Below are 23,003 nucleotides of genomic sequence, written 5' to 3' on the forward strand. Positions count from 1 at the left end.
GAGTAGGAAAATTTTGTTTATTAACAAATACTCATATAAATGTACGATATATATAGCTGAAATGTACTCTCCTTTTTTTTCAAGTTGTTTTTGCAGTAATATCTCGGATCTCGATGGTCCGATCAGAGCGAATTTCAACTAGAAATCTTGAGGAAGCTTATCATTGTCCGGTGAACCACTAGAAAAAGAAATGGGACAAAATTAACAAAATGGCAGCTATTATTATAGGAAGAAATCCAAATTCTTCAGTTCTCTTACGATAAAAAAATTAATATCTCGAAATGAAATATTTTGACGTAGTTGTCGATGGTTCATCTGAGAGCCAGATGAACAAATATTATTGCTTTAAAATTTCAAATCGACACAAAGCTCAGTTTCGGAGAAATCATTGCAAAAAGTTGAATAATAAAATTTCGAGAAAAATGCGTTTAAAATTTAAGTGGACGTATATTTACATGAGTATTTGTTAGTAAACAAAATTTTTCTACTCTTCACATGTTATATAAATATATCTAAAATTTTCATTCTTACACATTTATTCAGTTCGTCGCAAAATATTATAAAAGACAAGCACGATTTTTCAGTAGTCTGACCCTCCAGTCCCCTTAATATCTAACTCTGTAATTGAGAATATTTCGTTTAATTTAAACTTTACAGTGCGCGATTATTTTTACGTCCCGCGTCTCTTATATATTATCTGTAACATGCATATATCGTTCATCGATCGATCAATTTCGCGACTACGTTATTAATTTTTCAGACAGTCGATCGCGCGCTCGATCAATTTCAACCTGTTTTCGTGACTATCGTGTCGATAAAAAAACAAGAGGACAGAAGAAGAAAGAAACGCGACAATTCGTTGAAAGCGTTCCGCCCGAAGAAGCACGCGTCAAGTCCGAGTCAGTCTGTGGATCATCGGAGCGACCGAGAAATCTCCCGCCGTCGCGTGCGCCATGAATCTCCGGTAATCACCGTTGTCACATCGCCGAACGTCGGGCTTCGTGTCGACCGAGTGAATAATAACGAGTGTTTTGCGGATCATCTGACGCGTGTCTAACGATTCCCGTATCGCCGGTGATAGGCGCCGCAGGAGACGGCAGGGCCGTCGAGAGCGTCGGACACGAGCAGCAGGACACAGGAGCAGGGGTGGGGGAAGGGGCAGGACATAATTGCACCGCGTGTAATTGCACCCGTAAGAATCCGCCGGTCGGGAGCGGTAACGTCGACGGGACGTCGTCTCCGGTCTCGGGGAAGTGTTCCGCGCCCGCTCGTGTTCGCCCGTAATAAGCCGTAATCGAGAGTAAATTTAGGGTCATGTGATAGGCACCGTACTTCTCCTTTTTCCTTCTCTTTTTCTTCCTTCTCTCTCCCTCCAGCCGGGAGACGCCGCCGTAGCACGCGAGTGTTCGTAGAATTGGCGCGGGCCGCGCTCTTCAAGTCGCACGAGGGGACACCTCGTGAATCTGCCTTAATTCCGTGCGCTCCCGGCGATGATGTCGCTCGATAAATCTTGCGAGGCTCGCTCTCGCGGAGAGGAGAGAGATAATGGGAGAGGGAGAGAGAGGGGAGAGAGAGAGAGAGATCGAACGCTCATCTGTCTTTTAGCATTTCGCGCTTTGCGCACCGATCGCAGTGTTGGATATTCGCGGATAATCCGCGCGCGTCTAAATCAAAGACGATCTGATAAACGAGGGCTGACGCGTAGCGTCAGCTCTCACGTTACTATCTATTGGAGAAGAGCGATACAAAGTACGATGAAGTGTCGAATTGGAGCGGTGATAATGATCCGTTGGAGAGCGATAGCGAACGGGAGAAGTGCGATGTCGGTGAGCGTGAAGTTTGAGACTGGGCGCGGCGCGTATCGCGAAGGAATCGCAACGAGCGCGTTCCCTACGCGCAATTCTCCGTGACTAAAAGAACGCAATTCGTACGAGACGTTCTCGCCGTCGCGTCGTCTCAACAAGAAACGCTCGTGAGACCTGTTGCGACTATTTACGGAGCGGTCAATCGTCCGTGCATTAAAGCGTGTATTTTTAACATATTTTATAAATACATGTGCCAATTTCACAGACAGAGCGCGACGTTGATTTGAATTCTTGACGCAAGACGTTCGATCAGTCGTGTCGAAGATAATTTCATATCGTACGTAATTTTGTCGTTATCTTTCCGAGTCCTTTCAAAGATACGCATATCAGAAGACTCTAAGGGCCGGTTGTTCCAACTTCTTGGTAAGTTAACTGACCGTTAAATCATATGTCTGTCTTTGTCCAAGTTGAAGGAAAAACAAAGACAAACGTATGATTTAACTATCGGTTAACTTACCGAGAAGTTGGGACAACCGGCCCTAAGACATGTATTGCAAAATTACCATTAGGTCAATCGAAAAGTTCCGTCCGTTTCTTTTTTGCAAAATGTACGGCTTTATTTAAGAAACAAAATGAGAAAGTACATGAATCAAAATATTGTCTATCGCTAGCGATGACTTTCTTCCGTCTTTCGGTCAGCAAGCGAATTCGGCGGCGAAAGAATGACTCATCTTTGGAGGCTATCCAGTCAAAGACCCATTTCTCGACATCTTCATAAGAATTGAAGCATTCGTCAGCAAGTGCGTGTGCCATCGATCGAAACAAATGGTAGTCGGAAGGGGCACAGTCTGGTGAATAAGCCGCATGGGGTAACACTTCTTAGCAAAGTGCTTCTAACGTTTCCTTGACAGATTTTGTGACGCGAGGCCAAGCGTTGTCATGAAGCAAAATCACTTTATGCGTTTCATATTCTAGTCGTTTGTTGTGCAATGCTCGGCTCAAACGGATCATTTGTTCTCTGTAGAGATCCCCTGTGACTGTTTGACCGCTTTTCAACAGCTCATGGTACAGCACACTTTTCTGATCCCACCAAATACAGAGCATTGATATTCCGCTTTGACGTCGATGTTGAGGGTTGGCCGGGATCGCAAATAGTTTTTCGACGTTTGAGGTTGTCAAAATAAATTCATTTTTCATTCCCAGTGATAATACGATATAAAAACCCCTCTCTTTGTTGCCTAGCGAGCAGAATTTCGCAGGTGGTTTTTCGCCTTTCAATGTCTCTTGGCTTCAGTTCATATGGGACCCATTTTCTTTCCTTGTAAACCTTTCCTAAGCTTTCAAACGATCGGAAAATCTGCAAGTTGCTGTTGCGTTTGACATGGATCTTCGTCCACCAATGTCTGCAATTCTTCGTCTTCGAATACTCTCGGCCGTCCAGAACGCTCTTTGTCCTCTACATCAAAATCACCACTTTTGAAGCGTCGAGACCATTCTCTGCATGTTTTATCGGAAGAAGCATCATCACCATAAACTTCTACAAGCATTCGATGAGCTTCAGCTGCAGTTTTCTTCCAACTGAAGCAAAAGATTAACACTTGGCGCAAATGACGCTTATTTGGCTCAAATTTCGACACTTTCGATGCAGTAAAAAACAATGTTATTGATGCAAACGTATACCTTTATGTACTGAATATTATTGACAGATGTCAAAACAAACCATTAAGCTTCGTTTAGACATTAGAGGCTAACAACAGTTCTAGCTATAGCTACTTGCCGCTAGATGGACGGAACTTTCCGATTTACCTAATATCTTTACTTATTGCTTTCACTAAAATATTCGACACAATGTGTATAATAATGAGCATTTATCATTGATCCCACACGACGTCTTTAAATTTACACTAGTTCCAAAACGGTGCGACAATCGTCCTCCTCCAAATTCGCACGATCAAATTGTATCTTTCCAAAACCAGACACGTTACCCCCACAAAAATGCATATTCCCACGTTTTTACGAATTCTCCTTAACGATACAAGCAGAGAGCGGAGAAGTCGGAAGATCCGATCGATCCTTATTAACCGGCTGGCCGATTATACGCGATTACCGCAAGTACAACGTGTCTAGTCTAAATAACGAGCACGGTATATGTGGTAGCGATTGTGGGAAAGGCCGGCGAATGTCGTCGTATATACATACCACGTACAAAGTCCGCGAGCGGGGGAACACACGATAATTATTTCTTTCGTCTCCGTCCTCCCTCCCTCTCTCCGCCGGCATCGCGTATACATGCCTCTGTAATTACGGCAAACGAATGCTATTATTGCCGCGTTATTAAGAAAATAATTGCGCGTTGCCGCGCGATTACGTACTTCACGATCAATTATCGAGCTCGGCGGAACACGAGAGCCTTTAAGTGTCCACTCGCGCGACCGTAAAAATAACGTGGCGGAGGATTTCTCGGACGGCATATCTCGGAGCGGGCTGCTAATTTTCGACCGGCTGCTCGCTGGCGTAGGGAACGGCGGAGGGACGGGGGGGGGGAGGGAGAGATGAGCGCGCTTAATCGATATTAATATGTCCTTTTAATTAATCACCCCCATCCTCGCCGCGCCATCCGCGTGTTTGCTAAAGCGGACCACACGCGGCGATTCATGCTGTGGCGCGGGAAAAATCCGCTTGGCCACGTGGAAGTCGTTTCGCGCGAACCGCGCTCGGTGATCATTGTGGCCACATTAAGTATACGAAGCGACACGCGCGTCCCTCAATGATATACACAAGGTGCTTAAAAAAAAAGGTTCAGGACCTTAAGGGCAGATGATATTCACAAGATGGAAGAGGAAAGTCCTGATAAGCATGAGTTGCAAAATTAATATTGTCGGAGTTGCGAACAATTATTTATTTTAATCGAGGTACGTGATTTATTTTTTCCGGTTCTGTTGTATTCTCTCGGATGTAATTTGTTCGTGTCATTTATCGGCGAAGAGAGTACCATGCTTTTACATTTTCAAAGCGATTTTTTGTCCTTAACTTCTGATCGTTTTGTTAAAATACTTATGTATAGAAGCCATCATGATAATTATCCAGAGATAAGGACTCTACCTCCCGATTTCAATGATATTGAGGTTGATATTACCAAGGTTAGTACTCTGAGTAATTTTGTGAAGGTTTTAGCCCGCGCTCACTATTTATAATAAAGTTATTAACAAAAGAAATATAATGAATAAAATGTAATTTTGTAATACCGTGTATAAATACTATGCTTGTTGCAGTGTTTACTGAATAAAGGTCCATTTCTGTTTACCTTCTTTCTATATTTCTGTTTATCTTTTTCCACGTTGTTGATATTTCTTGCGATTTTAAATCGGTATTCTGGAAGAGATGAATCAGCACAGAGTAGCCGGGACTCCGTCCCTCCCCTTGTACCCCCTCTCCATTTTAAAACTAACTTAACCCGACCTAACTCAATCTCTGCTTTTAATGACTGTATAATATTTTTTCGTACAATTTAACATATTAGTATTTGTACGAAGAAATATTATGCAGTTACTAGAAGTAGAAGTTAGATTGGATTAGTTTTTGAGTCGGGAGGGGTGCAGGGCTTCACCTCATATCATACTGCTCCCTATACATATATATTGCTTACTATATTATAATACCACTATATTATAACTATACATTGTGTCGAAAAGTTACATTTAGTTATACAAGTTTTTCATCAATAACTTTGTAATAAATAATGAGCACGGACTGAAACCTTTACAACGTTATTCAGGGTTATTGATGACATTGATAATATATCTCAATATCATTGAAATCGAGAGGTGATCTCTAACTCTACATAATTACCGCCATAATCAATATTTCATCAGAAATATTTTGAGGTTATAAACTAAATTAGGAACAAAGATACCATCAATGTGCGAAATGGTATATTTTAATACCAATAGCAATAAGAATTCACAAGGCCAGTCTTTTTGAAATATTTGGTGGTACATGTATGTGTACCGATCGGCTTAAAAGGAATCCCTACAGTTAAAGGTTAAAGAAAGGAATTCCTAAAGTTAAAGGAATCCCTAAAAAAAAGTCGCTTTTTGCTCGTGCTCGGAATGTGAACAAACGTCTATTTTCTTTCCATTTGTATACATATGTGCTTCACCAATTGTTAGTCACATATCCTTGCGAACAGTGAACAGTCGCAGAGAGTTATCAGAGGTTTGACAATACGAACAATGACATCGTGATTGCTTTAATCAAGAAATGTCAGAAATGCATTTCATGTATGGCCGTGCGGCAGAAGCGAGTAAGTCGCTCGTTTTAATTAAAATAAATAATTGTTCACAATTCCGAAAAATATTAATTTTTCGACCCATGTTTATTAGGGCTTTTCTTCCTCCATTTCGTGAGTTGCTTGCTCCTAAAGTTCTGAACTTTTTTCTCAGCACCCTGTATATTGCATCGTTCTGTTATATAACGAATTAGCGCGTTTTTTCTTTCAACATTACACATATGCGGCGGCGGCCGTTTTTCTGCCCACGTCCACGCAAACAGATAATAAGCTGGTTTGTTTTGTTTCGTTAAAACATACAAAAAAAAAGAGTACGACGGAGCTTCCGCAAATTAACCGTGATGACGAAAGTGTTAATTGTCGCAATTATGACCTTGAATCGTGCTCTTTTTCACCGTCGGACGGCAATCGCGGCGTGAAACGAGTCGGTGAGCCGCGCGCGAGGCGGGTTCTCTAACAGCGACATTTCCGCCATTCAATCGCCGGGGCGCCCCTTCCTCCCGGCGAAAGTCGCACAATAGCGGGGCGATTTTTTTCCAGCTGTCGGGTATTCGTGTCGTCGCGATACGTGAGAAGTCGGTGCTTTCGCCGGGAAACACGCGCAGGAACGGAAAGGTTGAGCGGAGCGAGACGGAAGGTCTCGCCACCCAAGTAGCGGGCATTTGTCGGTGATTGTCCGGGGTCCTTGAAGGTCCGCTCTCTCACCCTTCGATTCTCCCTTCGCCTTCTCGCCGGCGAGCGATCTCGATCGATCCGTTGTCGTTCGGATACTGACACGCTCGGTCGAGCCGGTAAGGTATATGAAACGCGTGCACGTTGAGGGCGGGAGCCGCCGTTAATTATTCCGCGAGGTCTCACACGTATCGTGCTCACCTCGCCCTTTGCCGCCCTAGAACGAATCAAGTCGCGATGCACGCAGGCCGCGCGCGATTTCGAGTCTGTTCGCGTTTCGGTAGTAATGTATCTGATTCGCGCGTTGTTTAATACATACCGCAGTGGGCCAGGAGACTCGGTTTCGTGGCCAAAAGTCGGCAAACCCATTAAAATGTATAAAAATAAATTGTAATTATACTTATATATGGTCCTTTAGATTGCTGATTCCAATTTTAAAGTCAAAATTTCAAAATTCCAAATGGCGAATCCAGTATGGCGAAAGATTATTTAAAAAAAATTATTGGATATACTCTAAACGTAGCGTATAGGGTTTTTGAGAATGCAAATTACGAATCTGTATTAAATATTGCAAAATCCAAAAAATAGTTAATCCAATATGGCGGACGATTATTTAGACTTTGCTGAAGTAAAAATTTTTAAATTCAACATGGGAGATTCACTATTATTATTATTATTATTATCATTATTATTAATTTGCAAAATTGTTTATAAACAATGTAAACAATAATAAATGTATGTGAGGACTACATCTATATCTGATGATTTTGAAAGCAACTTAAGAATCTCTCGTTTGCTGAATTTCATTTTCTTAGAATAAAGTAAGAAATGGTAAATTGACATATAACGTATATTGTATGTAATACAATAACACAAAAAAAAATGATGAAACAAAACATGAATTAGTTAGTTGTAAGTGTCCCATTGTAATCCTCTCCCTACAAGACTCACGTAAAAGAGAATATGAGCTTAAGATATCTTGAGATGTGACATCGCGATGTGACTGCGATGAATGAATTCAAAATTGACAAGTTCGAAACACTGTTCTTATCAGTTTGGAAACAAATTTGACCATATCTCGAATTCTCGATAGTTTTTAGGATTTTCTATCTTATCATATATTCAAGTAAGTGCAACTTATAGTATCAAATATGATTTCTCTCTGACATATTGTAATCAAATGGCGCAAAAAGGCGCCTTATTCAAGTTATAGTGTACATCCTTACGAGCAATTTGACGTATCATATGATTGATGATGTAATGAAGCTATATTTGAATTATCTGGTAATTATGACACGCGCTAATGTAGCATCGCATGTGTGGTTTCATCAAGTATTTTACGCATTTTGCTATATATTACACGTTGGTGAAGAAAAGTTGATACAACCGCAACATAATTTCGAACTGTTGTTCATCTTCTGTATTGCTAACGAATCAAAAATTTGTGACTCGTTGGATTAACGCAGTACCCATTTATTCCCATTATAAGATTGTTGATCAGAGCAACAAATCATAAGTAAAAAATCATTTGTTATCACAACGTGGTCATTTGCTGTCCCACATTCAACAAATCATTTGTTGCAGTTACTGGTGTTTCGTGTTAACCCAACGAAATCTTTTTTCTCAGTGATAATATGGCAAAAACTGTGCGAATAGAAATTGGTGGGGAAGTACGAGAGAGGGAGGGAAGGAGGGAGGTTAATAAAGAATAAAGAATAATAACAACGGGAGTTGCATCTTCCCCTAGCAACAATTTTTTCATGTACCTCACGTAAGGATAACAGTTGTAACGTGTTTTCCTCTCTTCTTTTTGTTTCAGGTCAGTCGAGCTCGATTTCATCCCCTGCGGGATCAGTTGTACGTGCGTGTGTAAGTTAAATCGAGATATGCGACGGGCTTCAATTTAGCATCGGGGCCGTTCGGGATTGAGGCAAAAACGACAGTTTTACGATGTAACTGGGACACGCTGCGAGCATCGAGTCGATGGCAAACACGGTCAGTTTGCCCGATCTCTTTTGCCCGACGATTTTATGGCGATTTACTCACGCAAACGAAAATACCTCGTTTGGAAACGCCGCGATAGTGGCGTGCGAGCGAGCGAATACTTATACTCGTTTGATATGTGCGATAATTGCTTCCGGTCGTCCGATAAAAAGTTTCTGGACCGAAAAAAGCAATTCTAGCGGAAAGCCTTTTATCCCCGATGTCTCGTCGCAGATAAAATGGCTAATAGGTAATTCCCTGAAATCATGCAACATTGCTCGGCCTGCAATTGTAAGTTCAATTAATTGCTCCGCTGCCGCGCAGACTCCGTCCGTTGATTGTACGGAAGTTTATTGTACGGGACGATCGAATTATTTCAATATGTGAAAAATGAATGTAACTCGAGATGCGGGTCTCGCGTCTTTGAGAAATCTCGCTTGATCCCGACTGAATTTACGTGTAATTAAATTTATGTGTAATTAAATTTACGTGTAATTAAACGCAGTTATATCATACGCCGTTCGCGCACGATCGATCGGTGAGTGTCGTACTCAAGTTTCCGATCTATAAAGAGACCGACGGTACTTTGTCAGCGCAGCGTTCTAATTTTCCCACGAGACGTCTGATCGGTGAAAAATTTACGGATGCAAATAATCGCACGTCGCGCGAAATATCGTCGGCGAACTTCCCGGTAATTGGCCGATCGGCTCGCGCCCACAGCCAATAGCGTATCGCTATTCACCGGTAACCTCTAAAGTCCATCCGCGCGCATTATTCTCTTCCTCTCTCTCTCTCTCTCTCTCTCTTTCTCTCGGTCCTTCCCTTTCTAAAACTACAACGGACGGCAACGGATTGCCGCTGGACGCCAGGTACGGAAAAGAAAGTTTGCTAGGGTCGTGCAGGACACCTGCAGCGGCTTAATAGTTTACGACGGCTTGTGGACTTATTCCATAAAGATATTTTTCGCCCGAACGGGACGAAGCGAAAGAGGGAGAAAGACAGAGGAGGAGACAAAAAATGGCGAGGGGAAACCGCAGAGCAATTAGGACCGTACGAGCGGAACGGCAAGAACACCGTGCGGAAGTTTATCGGATTCGCCGAAACGCTACTTCGTAAATTCGTTATCGCGCCTGGCTCGATGTTATTAATTATAATCGACGGAAAGAACGGAGCTTGCGCGCGCGCTTGCAGCTCTTATAAAGAGTCGGAGCGAGAGGAGAAGGGGGGTAGAGGCGGAAGAGGGAGAGAAACCGGATCCTCCTCTGGATAATATTACAATACTTTTCCTAATGGCGGCCAATATATCACGAAGCGATGTATCGCGGACATGGAAACAATTATCAGGAGTGCGATTTAGTTTTGAGGGTCTTTTTTTCTTGAAAACTGATTTACTTAACCTTTTAACGCCCGACTTTTTTATAAGTGTTTTAAGAATAAAATTTGGGTTTTTTTCAACTGAGACTGTAATTAGTGATAACCAAAAAAATATCAGAATTTTACATTGGTTTTTTTTATCGTTCGTTTTTTGTTTATTGGTAAATATGACTTGGATCCTAAAAAAGCATATGCGAAATGAGCAATCTATACAGCAAAAAATGAAGGGTAATCTATACGACGTAACTCTGATAGTCAGCTTGACATTTTCCAGCTGAAACTTTACTATATTTGTGAGTGAAGCTTATCATTCAGAGCTTACTATTTCGGAAGAATATCTTATAGATCATCATTTAGATAGTCAATCGTTCCTTAATTTTTCGCCGCATAGAAAAACTATAGGTCACCAGGTTTCACAAAAATAGGTTGATTTCTTGATTTTCGTGTCCACCATATTGGATTCGCCATTTTGAATTTCTGTGTTCTTTTAATTTCACATTTTGCATCTGAGAAAGCTTCCAAATGTGTAAAATTATAACAGATACCAATCTATTCATTTGTAGTGCACTTCTAGATGTCAGTAACAATGCTAACTATGCCTACTTGGAATTTGACAAAACATGTTATCATTAAAACTGAGCTGAACTGAACAGACTAAACCGAATCTACATACAATCTATATACCATTTTTTTAGAAGAAGAATTCACCTTTACAGTGGTGGAAAGAAAACGAAAATATCTCCTTTTTTGACTAAGTTATGGATTCTTAAATGCGTTTCTGATAACTATGGTTACCAGTAAGCGTTAAAGGGTTAAACAAGATAATAAACACGAATACCTTGATCAAAATATTTTCCTTCGATCTCTATAACTTTTTTCTCATCTTTCTGGCAAGAGATGAATTCCGCGACGATAAAAAGATTCTTCTTCCAAGTTGATTCGATTTTCAACATATGTTTGCACTTATTATAAAAGTGTGTGTCCTCCAGAACATGTTGTATCGATCGGAACAAGTGATATTCGGATGGACAATATGGAGTGCGCTAAGACTTTTGCCATTCCAGTTCTAATAGCGTTTGCTTCACTAACAATGCAATATAAAGTCGAGTATTGTCGCGAAGAAGGATCACTTTGCGTTGTTTACTAGTAATTAGTAACTCGTTTTTGGTCCAATGTTCGCTTCAGTTTGTATAATTATTGACGATAACGATCAGCGCTGACAGTTTTAGTCGGATTTAACAGTTTATAGTACATAACACCTTCTTAATCCCATCAAAAATACAGCAATATCTTTGAATCGTGAATATTGCGCCTCGAAGTGGATGTTGCTGGTTGGCCTGGATCAGCACATGATTTTTTTCGTTTGGGACCATCGAAATAGATCTACTTTTCGTCCTCAGTCAAACAACAATTCAATGCAAAAAACTCTTCATTTTTTGTCTGGCGATCGATGAAATGCAAATGTTTAACCGGTTCGCAATGGCATTTTTGATAATTCATGTGTAACCCATTTTCCTTCTTTGTGAATCTTCAACGAAGCAACATCACCAAGTTTCTGTCGGAATTCTATGGTCTTCAGCCTCCATTTTTTCTGATTAAAAAAGCAAAAGCAATGCATCGAGAATGCGCTGTAGGAAGCTTCACTTTTAAGATGATATTAACATAATTTTTATTGCATCTATTGTTAGTAAATGACTAAATATCATGGATTAAGGGGTAACGCCACGGTTGAAGCCGAAAAATGCTACTTAAGTTTGAGGATTTTTTACAAGTAGAAAAATAAATTTTATTGAAAAATCAAATGCAGGCCTATATACAACTATGGAACTGTACAAACATATTTTTATACTATTTTCTTTTTCAAAGTGACGGCATACTGGTAGTTCTTCGCAGACGTTTTTTTTTTTTTTTTCGTAAAAAACAGCGGGACTTCTAACTCCGGCCTGGTTGGAACAATCAGGCAAAGATTTTTATTATCTATATACATAAAACCTTTCGAGTACGTAGGATTTTTTCGAAACGTTTAAAACGTTTTTTGTATACAATAACCATTTGTTTAGCAAAATTTTAAGGTAAAAAATGAACTTTTCTTCCAATAATGTGCCAAATTGCGAAAAATTAGTATTTCTCTAAAATCCTACGTACTCGAAGAGTTTTATGTATGTAGATAATAAAAATCTTTGGTAAATATTTACCTATGGGGACCACCTCCCGATCTCAAAAATTTTAGTTGTATATTATGATCATCATTGATCATCATTCTGAGTAATGGTGCAAGGTTTTAGCCGGCGGTTACTGTTTATTAAAAAGTTGTTAATAAAAAAAGTGTGGAATATACGTAAGTTGCAAGTGCATTTAGCACGGCGCGTTACGCACGTCCCATCCCCACTCCCCGATATTTACCCGAAGGTGATTGAAAACAAACAATGGGAAGAAGGTGAAGAAAGGCAGATAAGATGGGGGTGAGGAGCGGGGGTGGGGCGCGCGTAGCGCGCCGTGCTAGACGCACTTGCAACTTACGTATATACCAAACTTGTTTTGTTAATAACTTTTTAATAAACAGTGACCGCCGGCTAAAACCTTCCCGCATCACTCAGAGTGACGATCTACATAATATACAACTAAAATTTTTGAGATCGGGAGGTGGTCCCCCATAGATAAATATTTACCAAATTTCTGCCTGAGATTGTTCCAGATCCAACCAGGCCGGAGCTAAAAGTCCCACCGTTTCTTACGAAAAAAAAACACGTCTCCGAAGAATTGCCATTTTGAAAAAGAAAATAGAATAACAATATGTTTGTACAAATCGATGGTTGTATAATACCTAACCTAACTTGCATTTGATTTTTCTATAAAATTTATTTTTCTACTTGTAAACAATGCTCAAACTTAGATATCATTTTTCGATCTCAACCGTGGCGTTACTCCTTAAGAAACAATAGCTGTGACTGGAATATCTTTGACGAAACTGACATTAGTACCATCTCTTGCAAAACTCTCAACACTAAATCACATTCCTAATACATTAATCGATCGCGTGGCGGGAAATGAAATGGAACTCGACGAGTCTATCGCGCGTTCGCGAACGACGACAATTCGCGGGTTGCTTATTCGCGGAGAGAGATGCATGTTTGTAGCGTTTTCTTCACAATCCGGTTTATCTTCCGCCGTCGTCGGCCTTCGCTAAATATTTACGTTTTTTTCATCCGGTAACGCGAGCGCGCTGGCAACGCGCGGCTCGTTATCGTAGCCTTCTCGCACTGATCGCTAGCTGTCCTGCGGCCCGGTGATTGTTATTATGCGCGTCGCATTCGACATAATATTTACAGCTCTGCCTCGCCTCGAGGTTAGTAAACGCAACGTGGGCTCCGCCAGGTTGCGACGAGTTGGTCGACACTTTACAAACACTTCTTTTAGATTTCGATCAGCTCGGATCGACGAGAAAGAGAGAGAGAGAGAGAGAGAGAGAGAGAGAGAGAGTCTAAGAGCGATCGCACGTCGGAGATATTCAGTTTCGATGTGTCAATTCGACGCCCTAACATGGTATCACGCACCCACGGTACTTTTTATGAAGTATCATACATTATTAATGCGTTTCTTCAAACCGCGGCCAACCTACGTCTTTTATGCAAAGCGAAGCCGACGTAAAAGCGGAGAGCTTGAGAGTGATTTCTTTCTTGGCGGCGCTATAGGAATAATAGTAATATTAAAAATTATTAATAATAATTGTTAATAATAATAATATTAAAAATTGTTTGACGTTTCCGAGGCGCGTTGATTTCAAATGGATCGACAAAGGGACGGACGAATTCCTTAAAAAGGTACACGGATGTCGATCCATTGGCTTGATCGTGTTAGTACAATAGAACGTCGTGACTCCAAATTTCAAGCATCTTCATCCCTTCTCTCTCTCCGTTCCTTTATAAATGACCACTCGTATACGTTTGAGAATTACGACTCGCTTGTTGTGATCACGTCCGCTCGCACGTCCGAGGATATCTCTCCCCGCGAAATTTCGCGCGATTACACGTTAATGCGTTAATCAAATCCTTTCTTCTGTCTCGGAAGAGCATGTCTTCGTGTAAGGAACGCTTTCTTTTCCTCGCCGCAGCCATACTTTTTTTCCTTATTGTGGCGCGGCTACGTGCGCGACTTATCAAGTCAAGAAGTTCGCGACCGAGTTGGTCACGGCGGTCTGAACTTGGAAGTACGTGCCCGTGGTCGCGCAGGGTGCAGCACACGAAGGGAAGAAAGAATTTGAGTTTCGGCCGAGTGCCGGGCGAGCAACTTCGGAAACGACCCAGAGCTCTAATTGAGTAACTTTTTCCAGTTGGACGCAGCTTGTTTGGCGAGGCGTTAATGGGGCCGTTTTGGGACAGGTCCCGGAGAATAGTAGACGTGGCTTCCGTAATAGGAAAAAGTTTTTTCTTCAGGAAGAGCAATAGCCGCGGCTTATTTACTCCAGTGAGCCACTGCGCGCGATCGCGATGACGGACTATTATTGATCGTGCGAGAGTTCACTTATCGGGCGATTCAGTAGAAAGAGTATCAAGTGCGAGCGTCTCGGAAAGATGTTTAAGTATCATGAAACGTTTGTGTACGATCAGAAATATTATGTGGTGCGAAATTCCGGAGAAAAAAAAGTAAAAAAATTTTCCGGTACCGGGAATCGAACCCGAGCCTCCTGGGTGAAAGCCAGGTATCCTCACCACTAGACCATACCGGAGACGTTGAGAGCACTTGTATTATAAAGCCACTAAAAGTGTGTAATGTCATGAGATATTTATTTTAGCTAATAAGTTAAATGTATTTTAATTGTTCAATTTATATTATGTTAATTATTACGTAATTATGGAAAATGAGATTATAGGAAGCGTTAACTCTCGAATTTATTAAATATACTGAGACTCGTGAATTATCTCTTCGGGAAATGTATTCATTGCGACAAAAGCAAAATATCGTATATTCTTTAATCAAGTTAATACATTTTGTCACTTGAAAAGTGTACTGAGGTCGTACGGAAAGCCGTGTACATAAAGTCTGGGCCTTCGACGGTCCTGTGGCGCAACGGATAACGCGTCTGACTACGGATCAGAAGATTCCAGGTTCGAATCCTGGCAGGATCGGTGTTTCTTATTTTGCCAATTTTTTATCGGGCAAACCAATGCTGTTGCGATGGAACTCGCGCGTTGTCTTAAACAAATATATTCGATGCATTTGCGGGTATGTTTTCTCTTACGTTAACTCATCGAGATGATGCAATTCGGGCGACGAATTGCGCGGGACGAGCGAATACACATATCAATCAATCGTGTTAAAGCTGGCGGAGCTTTCCGAAAATATTGTCACAGTCTCTTCGCGGTCTCTCCTTGTTCGCGCGCACGGATTATATAAAAATATCGCACTTGCGTCAAACAAGAGAACATCGTGATTCCGTTTCCGTCGCCGGTATCGATTCTTCGCGTATATTTAATACGTTCGGCAAAATCTCAGCGGGATCAGAAGAAAAGTTTTAGCAGCGTTTTAGCGAGTTTTTGCCAAGTCACCGGCGGGAGAGAACGCTTCCGTCTCGGAGGAGGAACATCGGCGAACGAAGCGCTGATCTGACAATCTCGTTATCAAAGACGTATTATGAGTCGCCTCCTCTCGCGTCGCACATTTGCGCGCGTTTCCGTAGACACGCTCGCGAACGTCGTTTGCGTCGTTTCGCGTTACATCGCGGAGCGTCGGGTATTACGAGAAAATATTTCGCCCGTACCCCGGGAGATTTCAGCGAACGAGGCGATGGGACTACTCGTAAAACAATCATTTCGCCATCCGCCAGGCACGACTCGCATGCTGAACGTCGGTAATATGTTGGATATTATTGCAAAAAGGGACGCGCGTTATGAATCTGCGGCGAGGAGTTCCGCGGGGGGAGGGGAGGGGGGATCGGATTCCGAGCGACGAACAATGGCCGATCATATTATGGACGTTTTTTTGCAAACGTTAATGGAATTTTCTCTTGCGCAATATCCGTCTCTCTTCCTCTGCTTCTTCTCCCTTTCTCTCTCTCTCTCTCTCTCTCTCTCTCTCTCTCTCTCTGTCGCTCGTTCTCGCTGGGATCTCCCAAGCGGAGCGATATAAGTCTCGGGGAGAGAGTTGAATCTCTCGGAGACTTGGCAGACTTAGCAGGCAACGTCGTGAAATTCCGGGAAGATACTCGACGAAAGCCGGACGTTACGTGTGTGCATCTTTAATCGGCTGTATGTCTGGCGCACGGGTTGCGTAATCATAAGCCGGCTTCAATTTCCGCCGCGCTGTTTAATCAGGAAAATCCCGTGGCGTGCACAGTTCGGCGGTTTATAACCCGAGGAAACGAGCGCCCGAAAAAGCCGGCCGATCCGATTTCACGATCGACGCGTCGCTCGTTCGCTCATCGTTATTTTTATTCAATTCCGTAGCTGTCGGTGCGCATGCGCGCGCGCGCGCACGCGCGCGCGGCGTGTGTGCCGAAAAAATTAACCGACCATTACGAATCCGCGTATCGCGCTGCGCATCGATTCTGTGCGGCGTGAGGACGTTTCACATTGTTGAACGTCGTTGTTCGCGTCGTTCGATCGCCCGTGAGAGGCGAACCCTCGTGAAAGATCCTTTCCCTCGCTCGTCGCATCGTGCAGCCCTCGCAGGTACCCGTCGGGAAAAACCGGTAAACCCGTTCTCCCGCGACCTTCGTCATTTGCTCCCAACCCCTCGTCCGGCTTGGTTCCCTCCCCGGGCCGGCACGGAAACTTTACCCCCCCTCCCCCCTCCCCCGTTCTCGGTCGTTCCAGCAGGAGAGCGGTCTTTTTTTCTTCGCTTGAAACCCCGAACAAATGCATCCCACGCGAGTTGTTTTTTCCCCGCTCCGGAACGCATCAATCTCGCCGCGCGAGCTGGTCTATCCGCGTTCGACGCACTGGCGCTGCGGTTTCCTCGAAGCTTTTAGTCGCGCTATGCGAACGGTACAAATTGCACTTCGCAGCGGACAGATGTTATCCGCTAATGATGGATAAGTGTGTGTGCGTGCGTGCGTGCGTGCGTGCGTGTGTGTGTGTATACCGTCGGTAGATCGACTGCCCTGAAAACAGAATAAACTCGGATCCCGATGAGAGCAAATTGCCACGTTTCTGACGTAACCAATTTCGCGCGTCTCGCAGGTGCGCCCGGCGAGAACAGACGGGCGATCCGTGCTAATTAAATCCGTTTCTTTTAGCATCCGAGCGCTCGACATTCGAGAGCCCGTGCGCGATTTCGCGAGAGATTTCACCGGAGATCTCCTATTATTATCATATCACAGCGAATATCTTGTGTTTCATCGTTGCGAAACGTCGTACTTCCGGCGCCTCCTCGTGCTCAAAAGCTCGTCAACATTCATCTACGAGCGACCTGGCCCTGGCTCGTCTGATGCTCGACGTGCACTCTCATAAGAGCATCCGCTGTTAAATAAGTCTCCCCCTTGTGCATGAGACTGAGCGGAAAGAGGGAGAGAGCGAGAGAGCGAGAGAGCGAGAGAGAGAGAGAGAGAGAGAGAGAGAGAGAAGGAGAAGGAGAAAGAGAGAGGGAGATGGGGAGAGACGACGAATGAAACTTCTATTAAACCTTAGAACTACCTGAGGTCCTCGCTCAGAAATTTCTCCCGAGATTGCGCTTATAAATTCGCCACGAAATCTCGCTGCTGCGTAAGGAGGAGCCTTTCGTCAACATCGCATCCGTCTGAGATTGATGCCGACGACACGACGTATCAGCTCGCGGTTTCGCGGCCTCCTTGCGCGTAAGAAGACGTTCGAAGACGGATCGTGTCTCGAGTGTCTTTCTTGATCGATGACTTTTGTCGTTTTCGAGCCCCTAAGCAGTAAGTTTCGTTCTCGCGCGAAAGGTGCAATCGGGTTCTCAGTCCTCCCCGAGTTCATCAACATGCACCCGCAAGGCTCTCGTTCCTCGCCAGTCTCGACGGGCACCCTCGTGAGAGTATTCGCGGTGCATTAAGCGGCCCTTCCGCCCTTCGAACGCCGCGCCGCAGACTGCGCGGAGTAACGAGACTTTCGAGAGTCCTCGACATTAAAAGACGCATCTCTCTCGTCGTCTACGTGACGCGAGCAGGCGGAACGCGCCTGTTCGGGCGCTCGAATACTTGCCTTGTACGTCAAAGAGTTTGAGAAATCCGCTAATGAAATCGGCAGAGAACCGCCGCGCGCGTCTTCGAACTCGCTGTTCGAAGGTCGCCCGGCTGATCGCTTGATTTCTGTTCGGTTCACTCAATTGCCCCAACGTTGTGAGAATGTTAGCTATCGGAGCGAGGGACGCGAAAGCTGCAGATGTAGAGAGCCAAGACGGAAGGCCGGCGGGAGGAGGAGGAAGAGCTCGCTCGCTTTCGAAGAAAATCAGATCACCTGTGGCGGTTCCTTGAGGAACCGCGCGGGTCTTAACGAGTTAAGGGCGGAAACACGCTGAAAGATACTGGTTGAATTCTGCTATTTTTCTCACTCCTTTCACACGGACTTCTCCTCTTTCCCCCGCGCCGTTCCTCCCGCGAAGAGTCGGGTCGGCGCGCGCGAGTCCCCACCCCCCCGCGGCTTTTTTCGCCGTGGCGAAAATGTTCGAAATTAACGACGGGTATTAGCGCGGCGCGAAAGCGTTTAATTACATTCCCACGGCGCGGCGCTGTTGGCCGTGTTAAATATCTCTCGCCGCGCTTTCCTCGCGCGGTGCCGTTAGTTTTTAATCGGCGTAACAAGTACACGGCGGGCGGGTGGGGGGAGGGGGGCATACGCTCGCTCAGCCGGGCACATCGACGCCCGGCGAGCGGGCTTGTCGCGCGCGCGGGTTCTCCCTCGCGAAAGATAAATAACGCGAAAATCGCATTTGGCAGCCGGCCAAAATACGAAACGCGCCCGGTCCGGCCGCTGCGCGGGGTCGCTCGAATTCCCGCGCCGCGCCGCATCGGATCATTTAAATCTCTTTTCAGCTAGTTAAAATACCGCACGTATTCCGCTCGGCGGGGAACGGACAACGGCGACGGGGAGGTTTTAGTTTCATTTTCGCGCGAGGGCGTATACACGTTCACGCAGCCGGTCACACGCGCGTCTAATTTTCTACACGGCGGAGCAGCGCGCCGGCTTAATTATTTCGACGCGAGAGACGCGCGAATTCGCTGTAGCGTGCGAGAAATATGGACGTGGAATCGGAATTACATGTAAAATAAGCGCCGCGCAAATCTCGCGAGTTTTGTACGCGCGTCGTAGCGCGCACGTGGATCACGCGTGAGGTATCAGTTCTTTCCGGAGCAACGGAACGAAACAGATCATATTTATTGCACTGAGGAAAGGACTTCTGTTGTCGTAACAACTGAACGTTTGCTGCTTGATAATCGTATGGAGAACAATCAGATAGTCACACCGCAACAAATCATTTTTCGTTGTTTGTAATTTTAACGAGTATACATCGCTGGAGGTGCAAATCATATGTGTTTGTTGGATGGACAACTTCTAGCAAAAAGAAAATAGCGATGGCGAAATTTAAGCTCGAAAACTAAGCATTTTATAGAAAAATGTTTCAGAGTTGTATGATATGGTTTCAAAGGGTACATGAAACAATCGTATCATTTTATTTACAGATGGCGCCAGTTTTGAGATATTTATATTTACTGATCATTACTTTTCTTGAAAATGGAAATCCTAACTTTTTATAACGATTAATCTTTTTCTAACGATTAATTTGGACAACTTTTGTCTGAAATATTTCTTTATTTGCCTAATATTTTTCGAGATATTTAAGAAAAACTTGATAATTTTTTCAATATTTCATTTACAATATCTCACTAGTTGTTTGTCGAAAGAAAAAATAATACTAAACATTTTTATTCTACTGAATCTCAAAAATATATTGTTACAATAGTACCCTAACTTTTGTTAACTTAACGACTTTTGGAAATTTCAAAATCATCAAATTAACAAAGGTCAGGGTATTGTTGTAACAATATATTTTTGAGACTAAATAGAGCAAAAAAGTCTAGTACCACTTTCTCTTCTGACAAATAGTTAGCGAGATACCATTAAATATTGAGTTAAATATTGAAAAAGTTATTAAGTTTTCCTTAAATATCTCAAAAAATATTAGGTAAATAAAAAAATGTTTCAGATAAAAGTTGTTCAAATTAATTGCTAGAAAAAGATGATGTAATAAAAAATTGGGGTATCCACTTAAGATTTTTATGTGAATTTGACTGGACTTTTCGAGGTTATCCCAAGGTTAAATTCATAGCGTCAGTAAATAGATCCTTTGAAGCCCTACAAATTTTGTTTGAAATATTTTTCTCTAAAATGCCGCGTTAACAAAAAAACGGGTGACCCGGGTGGTCTGAAACACCCGGTATACGCGCTAGTGTAGCATCGCATGTGGTTTCATTAAATATTTTACGCATTTTGTTATACATTATAAGCTGGTGAGCAAGAGTTGGTACAACTGATTTGCTTGATAGATAATTGCTAACCTTTGCTCATATTCTGTATCGCCAAGAAATAATAAATTTATGATTTGTTGGATTAATATAACGGGATCATTTGTTTCCATTATAAAATTATCGGTTAGAGCGACAAATCATAAGTAACAAATCATTTGTTACCACAACGGAGTGAGTTGTTGTCCTATATTAAGAAACCATTTGTTGTGGTTACTGAATTTGTTAATTTCACAAAATCTTTTTTCTCAGTGCTGGTGAATGAAGGCGGTTTGTTTTATTTCGTCTTCCGCTCGTAATCTTGATTTTCACGTATCTATATTTTATTATACACAAGATCAAAAGGTATCAAAAGGTAAAAGCGACTGATTAGAAAGTGCAAGCTTAAGTAGAATACATAATGCGTATAAACTTTTTGCGTGTTCTCTATAATTTACTAAATACAGCGCTTTATGATTTACTAAATACAGCGGTCGTACGGAAACCTTTTAATATTTCGGAAAAAAATACGTTTTTTCGAAAAGGATGTTTCATACAAAAGTTGTAGGATTTTACGCGAAATATTACGCAATAAAAGTAGTGTGATAGAGTTTTTTTTTTTCAAGGTCATCTAAAAATTTAAGATGCAAAATTTTCTCAAAGTAATCTTTACGCGACTTTGATAACGTTATTCAAGATTATATTAATTTCATCACTTAATGCGTCATTTAAAACTTACAACTTTTGTATAAAATATTTTTTTCGAAAATGCATATTTTTCGAAATATTAAGAAGTTTCAACGCTTTTTTCGTGCATCCATATAAAAAAGAAACACTGTATAAACTATAGCGAATACAAATAAAGATATATGCATGTTAGATGTCCTATTCAAGCTCCTCTTTCATCTTTATATGTATACATGTATAGTGTTATTAGCAAACGTATATATTTGTTTCCTGCGAGTAATGCGTTTCTAAGATAGCTTCGTGAAAAAATCACGCTTCAAGATTCTAAAACAGGCCACACACTCGCCGGGTTTCTTCCCGTGCTAGCTTCGCATTACTTCTATCCTACAGTACGCATCGAAGGGTATCGTTTAAGCAGCTTCGAGCGTAGAAGCCTCTAGAAAAGATCTTAATGCTATTCAAACCGTTTCGAGGAAAGACTACGTCTTGTAAAATCGTAAGAGGATACAATATCATATGACTGACTCGTAGCGGCATTAGGCAGAGTTCTCTTTCTTTCTTTCATTCTTTGTCTCTCTTGAGAGATGAAAGACTGGCGGTCTTCGACGCGTATATACGATGAATATCCCGCGAGACGCCATTCGAGTGGTTCTTGGCGGAAAAACAAATCGATAATATATAGAATAAACGTATCTAAGATTGTTTCCGGAACAAACGGCATTGAAAGATTTTCAGGAGAATTTGTAACCTGTAATACTGGAGAAAGGTAAGAGTTTAGAAAGCTGCTCAAGTCCAATTTTGACGTAACTTTACAGTCGCGCGGGATATTCGTCGTATATACGTACGCGTCGAAGAATCCACAAATGTGAAGTTGTAGAAATGCTTAGTTTTCGAGATATTCGATATTCGATATTTTCGAGATACTAAATTAAACTTAACCTAATTTGCCTGTAAGTTATGCACCGTTCTTCACCGGTTAACTCTCTGACCGGTGCCTTCGTTTCGGAAACTATTCAAAGCCTGAAGCATCCTCGTCCAAAGTCCACCGCTATATACCGCTATGTACTCGATGAATTCGGTATATCATATATTATAGTTTCGCAAGAGCACTTGATTGAGTCCAATTGATCGCCCGCTTTTATCGAGTTTCATTATTATCACCATAGACATAGTATATCTAGACCGCGAGTTCTCCCAAATTTCAAGAGTGGGGGTATAACTCTCGTAGAAAAGGAAGCACTCTGTTTTTACTTGTTCGTTCTCTCTCGCACAGTCCCGTTGGAAGGGGAATAGGGGCGGTGGTTACTGTACAGTGCTGTACAGCAACTGCCTCCCCTATACCCCTTCTATCGGGACTGTGCGAGAGAGAACGAACAGTAAAAACAGAGTATATCCTTTTCTACGTGAGCTATAACCCCACTCCTCGAACACGCAGTCTAGATATACTATGTCTATGATTGTCACCTTGAAAGATTTCTTGCTCTAATCGAGCCCAGGACTATTGCTCATTTGCTTCAGCCAATGACAGTCCGTTGTGACAGTCCAATGGCAATCTGTCTTTTACAAATACTTTCAAAGACGCAACAGCGCAGAAACAATACTCGAAATGAACACACGTGAGAAGTGCCAAATATTATAAATTTGATAGTGAACCAATGCATTTTCCGAGCTCCTGCCTATATATTACTACTGAGTAACCAAAACTTGAATTTAATTGATAATACATCAAATCTTCTAC

General features: G+C 42.6%; 1 protein-coding gene and 2 non-coding genes across 3 annotated transcripts in view; 2 read left to right on the forward strand and 1 right to left on the reverse strand.

Annotated features, from left to right (window-relative positions):
- Positions 1–23,003, forward strand: part of alpha-Man-Ia (alpha-Mannosidase class I a) — a 923,832-nt gene that overhangs the window by 247,764 nt on the left and 653,065 nt on the right. The gene's annotated exons all lie outside the window — the stretch shown is intronic.
- On the reverse strand, positions 14,777–14,848 carry TRNAE-UUC (transfer RNA glutamic acid (anticodon UUC)). Its single transcript has one exon. It is a non-coding gene; the product is annotated as a tRNA-Glu (tRNA).
- Positions 15,176–15,248, forward strand: TRNAR-ACG (transfer RNA arginine (anticodon ACG)). The gene has a single exon. It is a non-coding gene; the product is annotated as a tRNA-Arg (tRNA).

Source organism: Harpegnathos saltator, unplaced genomic scaffold (genome assembly GCF_003227715.2).
Source record: "Harpegnathos saltator strain DR-91 unplaced genomic scaffold, Hsal_v8.6 scaffold60, whole genome shotgun sequence".
Lineage (NCBI taxonomy): Eukaryota > Metazoa > Arthropoda > Insecta > Hymenoptera > Formicidae > Harpegnathos > Harpegnathos saltator.